We start from the raw sequence: 6,743 nt of genomic DNA, 5'->3' as shown, positions 1-6,743 counted from the left end.
AACAGCTGGCGCTGGGCGACTGCCCCCGAAGAGCAGATACTAATTACTAAGAATAATCAGTGGGGGAGGTTTGTCAAATTGGAGTAAAGGAAAACTGGTTTAGTTGCCCCTAGCAACCAATCACATTCCACCTGTCAGTTTGGAGAGCTTCTTTGGAAAATGAAAGGTGGAATCTGATTGGTTGCTTTGGTCACCTAAGCCAGTGTTCCTTTACATCAATGTGATAAATGGGGGGCAGTGTGTGTTACTGTGAGTTTGGGATCGTGACCTCGCCTGAAGGTCCTTACAGCTCACAGTGTGTAGATACTACCGACATTATATCCTAGTGACTTCAGGACCTTTGATGATGTCATGGTCATGTGATCAGTCACATGAGGGGAGGAGTAAAGCAGTGGAGGTTTTTCACTGTGTAGCACTTCCTGTCATGTGACCAGTGTGACGTCATCGCAGGTCCTGCAGCCCCAGGAGGTGAGATCTGCAGGTCAGTTATTGGTCTTGGTTCTGGGTTTATTAGAATGGAGCGGTTCTATAGGTGATATATAGCAGGTCCAGCCAGCAGGGGGCAGCACCGGCCATAGAGAGTCTCTGCTCACAGGAGGGGAGTTCTCCTCAGACATGTCTGCTCTCCCCCTGGAATATTAGGAGACCCCCAGACCCCTGTAAGAGGGGCTGTTCTCCTGGATTAGAGGGGTCTTCCATCACACAATGTTCTGTGATATCACTAGGATATGGAGTCAGTGTGTGATCGGTGGGGACAACCTCTTCTAGATGAAGGGGCTGCAGCGCTGTGTCCTCTCCTCACTGTCCCTGCACAGCGGAGGCCGGAGCTCTAATGAGCAGGGACTGTGGAGGAGATTAATATTTTTTTCTACCAGCAATAATAATTTCCGGTATTTTTCTATATGGGCTGTTACTAATAAGCGCTGCGATTGTGGGGGGCCCAATAAGACAGCTTCCCCCCCCACACACTTTACCCCTGGCTGTGGTGAAGTTGGTGGTGGAGTGCTGAAGTGTTACGCTGACGGGATGACGAGCCGGTAGAGAATGATGAAGCCGAGTAGGAGGAGGAAGCAACAGGAGGCAAAGAAAAGCGCCCTGCAATCCTCAGTGGTGGAAGGACATGCGCCAAACTGCCATCCGCCTCAGGCCCAGCCACCACTGCATTTACCCAGTGTGCTGTTATGGAGATATAACGTCCCGTATCCGTAGTTTGGTGCACCTTGTTACAGATGCCGTTGCGCAGTGCACACCTGATTTTGTCCCCTACTTGGTTGTGCAGGGAAGGGATGGCTCGCCTGGAAAAGTAGTGGCGGCTGGGCACAACGTACTGTGTGACAGCCACCGCCATAAGGCTTTTAAAACTCTCCGTCTCCACCAGACGGAATGACAACATTTCAAAGGCCAGTAATTTAGAAATGCTGGCATTCAGGGCCAGGGATCGCGGGTGGGTAGGGGGGGTACTTCCTCTTTCTTTCCAGTGGTTGGTAGATGGAGAGCTGAACGCTTCCGTGGGACATTGTGGAGATGCTTGGTGACCTAGGTGTTGGTGTTGATGGCAGATCCTCTGTTTGCAGAGTGGCACCGTCATTCCAGAGGTGGATGAAGAGGCCGAGACTGCAGCAGAAGATTAAGCAGGAGGAGCCAGAGACCTTTCTTGGTTTTTGAGGTGTCTACTCCACTGCAGCTCGTGCTTTGCACTTAGATGCCTGGTCATGCAGGTTGTGCTCAGGTTGAGAACGTTTATGCCTCGCTTCAGGCTCTGATTTCACAGCGTGCAAACCACTCGTGTCTTGTCATCAGCACATTGTCTGAAGAACTGCCACGCCAGGGAACTCCTTGGAGCTGGCTTTGGTGTGCTCAGTCCCTGGGTGCGGTGGGCAGTAGCAGGCGTACTGTATAGGGGACGGCCGCTCCACTTTTGCACCCTGCTCCCTCTTCTGCTGTGCTGGTGGCTCTGTGCGACCACCGCCTCTTCCTCCGAACTAGACAGGTCACCATTCGTGGAGCCGCATTCGGTCCTAACAAATACCGCTGCAGGTTCTGTCGCCTACTCGCACCTGAGGAAGGTGTTTCACTTGTGCGTGTAGCTGGCACAGATCGACCACGTCCTCTCCCTGCAACAGGAGCTCCACCAGCAGCACCACGACCAGGGCCATGTCCCTTATTTGACGCTCTTCTCATTCTTTTACGTTCACCCACCAAACTAATAGATGGTTTATGTCAGGCGACAATGTAACCGCCAATAGTCAACAATTAAGTACACTTTTCTTGGTCACACAACAGTGTGACAGGCGAATTTCATGCAATTACTTCACGGTCACATTTTTTTATAAAATTTGTCAACCAATAATGTAACAGCAGTATTGACTGGTTGTATTGGACTATCAGAAATGCAGCAAAGGGCGCAAATCTAGTATCTTGCACAAAATGGGTGTTTTTTTTTAAACCAAAATATATAACAGCAATATTTAACGCTTGTATTGGACTGTCACAAATGCAGCAAAGGTACTTTATGGAAAAAAATATATTAGGGGTGCACCGAAATTCCGGCGGCCGAAAATATCGGCCGAAAATGGGCCTAATCCATTTAGGCCGATATTTGTACATATCGGCAGAAAATAGCGGGGAGGGACTGGGAGGATGAGCTGGGGGCCGGTGCGTTCACTGTGCTCCGGCCCCAAGCTCCAGTAGTTATAAAATGTGTACAATTAATAAGGATTCTATTCATGAGGCCCCCTCTGCAGTAGAACATTCAATATAGCCACATCCTACTCACAGGGCTGTTATCTTAATGCTGGCCGGCCGGGCAGACGAGCGGCAGCGTCACGACTGACGTCATGTGCCCGGCCTACTTTCTGAATGAAGGAGGCGGCGCAGGCATGTGACGTCAGTGGTGACGCTGCCGCTCGTCTGCCCGGCCGGCCAGCATTAAGATAACAGCCCTGTGAGTAGGATGTGGCTATATTGAATGTTCTACTGCAGAGGGGGCCTCATGAATAGAATCCTTATTAATTGTACACATTTTATAACTAGTCTGTACTGGAGCGGCAATGGGGGGGGTCTGTGGATGGCACTGTTATGGGGTGGGTGGGGGTCTGTGGATGGCACTGTTATGAGGTGGGGGGTCTGTGGATGGCACTGTTATGAGGTGGGGGGGTCTGTGGATGGCACTGTTATGGGGTGGGGGGGTCTGTGGATGGCACTGTTATGGGGTGGGGGGTCTGTGGATGGCACTGTTATGGGGTGGGTGGGAGTCTGTGGATGGCACTGTTATGAGGTGGGGGGTCTGTGGATGGCACTGTTATGGGGTGGGTGGGGGTCTGTGGATGGCACTGTTATGAGGTGGGGGGGTCTGTGGATGGCACTGTTATGAGGTGGGGGGTCTGTGGATGGCACTGTTATGAGGTGGGGGGGTCTGTGGATGGCACTGTTATGGGTGGGGGGGTCTGTGGATGGCACTGTTATGGGGTGGGGGGTCTGTGGATGGCACTGTTATGGGGTGGGTGGGAGTCTGTGGATGGCACTGTTATGAGGTGGGGGGTCTGTGGATGGCACTGTTATGGGGTGGGTGGGGGTCTGTGGATGGCACTGTTATGAGGTGGGGGGGTCTGTGGATGGCACTGTTATAAATATCATTAAAAAAAAAGTATTTGGGTAAAAAGGCAGTTTCGGTTTTCGGTCAAGGGCATCCTGAATTTTCGGTTTCGGACCAGAATTTTCATTTCGGTGCACCCCTAAAATATGATTTTCTTTCACTATCACAAATGCAGTGCAGGGCAAAAATGTATTTGTATTTGTCCCCACAGAATCTAACAGATGGATTTACTTGGATTGTACTTTACAGAAAAAAAAGGGAATATGTCACCCCCGGGTCCCTGAACTCGCAGACATATTACCTATATTATTTCCCCTTCCCCTGGCACATATGCAGTGCAGGTGCACTTAAAAAAGGGGTATATGTTGCCCACTGAACTAAAAGAACAAGGAAATTAATGTCCCTGGCACATATGCTGGGCTGGTGCACTAAACTTGGCCGCCGCCTACCTAACTAACAGACGGATAAAACAGATTTTTCTGTGTCACTGGGCTCAGGGCAGGGTACAAAAATGTTGCACTGGACCCACAAAACAATCACAGTAGATCGCAGAGTTAATAACAAGTTGTGATATCAGATTATTTATTTCCTATTCTAGTGTCTTGCACAAAATGGGTGTTTTTTTTTAATACTAGAATATAACTGCAGTATTTAAAGCTTGTATTGGACTGTCAGAAATGCAGCAAAGGCCCCAAATCTAGTATCTTGCATAAAATTGGTGTTTTTTTAGAACCTGAATATAACAGCAGTATTTAAAGCTTGTATTGGACTGTCACAAGGCAGCAAAGGTACTTTATGGAAGAAAAAAAAATATGATTTTCTTTCACTAAAAATGTACTTTTTAGCAAAAAAATATGTATTTGTCCCCACAGAATCTAACAGATGGATTTACTTGGATTGTACTTTAAAGGAAAAAAAGGGAATGTCACCCCCTGGGTCCCTGAACTCGCAGACGGATTCCCTATATTATTTTCCCTTCCCCTGGCACATATGCAGTGCAAGTGCACTAAAAATGGGTATATGTTGCCCACTGAACTAAAAGAACAGGATTAAATTAATGTCCCTGGCACATATGCTGTGCTGGTGCACTGAACTTGCACAAAATGGCCACCGCTGCCCACCTAACTAACAGATGGATAAAACAGATTTTTCTGTGTCACTGGGCTCAGGGCAGGGTACAAAAATGTTGCACTGGACCCACAACAAGTTGTGATGTGATATCAGATTATTTCTTTCCTATTCTCTCCCTCACAGCAGCAGCATCCTCTCCCTACACTAGTAACAGCAGAGTGACGTGCAGCGCTACGTGACTGCAGCTTATATAGAGGCTGGGTCACATGCTGCACTGGCCAATCACAGCCATGCCATTAGTAGGCATGGCTGTGATGGCTTCTAAGGGCACTCTAGTTAAACGCTTGTTGATTGGCTGCTCTGCAGACTTTCAAAAAGCACCATTAAATCACCGAACTCGAACCCAAACTTTTACTGAAAAGTTCGGGGACCAAAAATCCTAAAGTTCGGTACGAACCTAAACTTTACAGTTCGGGCTCGTTCAACCCTAGATATAATCGGAGGAAAGGGGAGGAATGAAAAGGAAAGTAAGGTGGGGGGGTGAGAGCTACTTCTATATGACTCTTTACCAACAGATTCCTGTAACTGTGGACCAGCAGAAGGAGTGTGAGGAGGTAATCAGCAGATCATATTGATTGAAAGGGCATGTACGTCTGTCTTTGTGATAGTAAAACTGTTAGTTCCAATTTGGGAAGTGTCTGAATTTTGCCCAAGGATACCAGATCTTCTGGAAGGAGGCGCGAGTCTTGGGGACCCAACACATCTTTGTCTGACTCCAATTGAGTGGGTGCCACAATCTTATCAGCGCCTCTGTAGAAAAGAGATGGATTGGATCTTGCGGTTTATCTCCCTGACACCGCAGGGTCTGAATGAATCCCTGGAATATACTAGTTATTAATCCAGTTATTTCACATTAAATCCCAGTGACCGAGATACGATCAAAGAAATTAGGAGTCATTATACAGAAACATTACCCAGACCCAGAAGACGGATGAGAGGAAGTAGGGGGTGTCAGAGCTAGCTGAGATCCTGACCCTGATAAAATAACTGCTTCTACAAAGCTTCTGAAGATCACAGGAGCCTCCTGCCTTTCTGTAAGTGTGATTTATCCCTCTTTATCAGCTTTCTGAGCTCCTTAGAAAAAAAAACATAGTGGAAAGTAAGGGAAGTGAGGTCACTGCGTACAGTACCTATAGAAGGGAGAATCCCCCTGCTTCTGGGTGAAATGCATCTAGCTGTGCAGCTGAAGCGAGATAATCTGGCTGAAATAAACTTAAGGTAAGCCCAAACAAAACAGTTCCTTCTCAGACTGTACAAAGAAGCACTGCCATTATACAAACCTTTTTTGAAAACTCAGGTTCACTTTAAACACAGTCCTGAGACCAAATGTGAGTCATTACACTGGAAAACTTTCAAATTCTCAAAGGCAGCAGAAAGCATGTCAGATCAAGTGTCTGTGACCTTCCTATCAGTCATCCCATTAATAAAGACATTTACAGTAAAAATAAGATGAGCTCTGTCTGCTGTATGTGGTAGACTGCGATGTGTATCCTGTGTAACACTGTATTCACTGTATAGCAGGAGGCCGGCTGACTGATTTATTATGGTCACCAGTCTGGTATCTATAAGACACCTCAATAGCTAAGTCACCTCCGTTGTACAATATTGGTAGACTTTTGTCATTCCTAATTTGTGATACACTTTAGTTCATGTAAGATGTGATTTTGCTCTCAATCCTCCTTGTTTCCTTCAGGTTCCTTAGGTTCAGGTCTCTCTTCTTTTTAGAGCCAATGGTCCTTTCCATCAAGGACCCACCAAGGATGGAGAAGGACAGAGACCACATGGCTGCGAGGATATTAGACCTCACCCTGGAGATCATCTCCTTGATAACTGGAGAGGTGAGAGTCTCACATGATGTCACTCTTATCTCTAGTAATAAACCAGGGAAATGTCTGGAAAGGTGAAGGATTCTTAGAATCTCTGTAGTGATCGGCGTCTCCCCATACACAGGATTACACAGTAGTGAAGAAGTCGTCTGGTGAGTGTGTGACACCCCGTGTGTCAGGAGGATGGAGCA

The 6,743-nt window shown here is 47.4% G+C and overlaps 1 long non-coding RNA gene across 3 annotated transcripts; it reads left to right on the top strand.

The window, feature by feature from the left end:
* Positions 1-428: 428 nt before the first annotated feature.
* On the top strand, positions 429-6,737 carry LOC122934833. 3 transcript variants are annotated; one of them, XR_006388689.1, is made up of 4 exons: positions 429-481; positions 5,591-5,760; positions 6,420-6,564; positions 6,677-6,737. It is a non-coding gene; the product is annotated as an uncharacterized LOC122934833 (long non-coding RNA). The 3 variants fall into 3 exon arrangements; XR_006388687.1 differs by lacking the exon at positions 5,591-5,760 and having other exon boundaries at positions 440-481; XR_006388688.1 differs by lacking the exon at positions 429-481 and having other exon boundaries at positions 5,223-5,760.
* The last annotated feature ends 6 nt before the right edge of the window (positions 6,738-6,743 follow it).

Source organism: Bufo gargarizans, chromosome 4 (genome assembly GCF_014858855.1).
Source record: "Bufo gargarizans isolate SCDJY-AF-19 chromosome 4, ASM1485885v1, whole genome shotgun sequence".
In the NCBI taxonomy this organism is placed as follows: domain Eukaryota; kingdom Metazoa; phylum Chordata; class Amphibia; order Anura; family Bufonidae; genus Bufo; species Bufo gargarizans.
The sequence above is the reverse complement of the archived record's forward strand: the minus strand, read 5'-3'. Positions and strand labels throughout refer to the sequence as shown.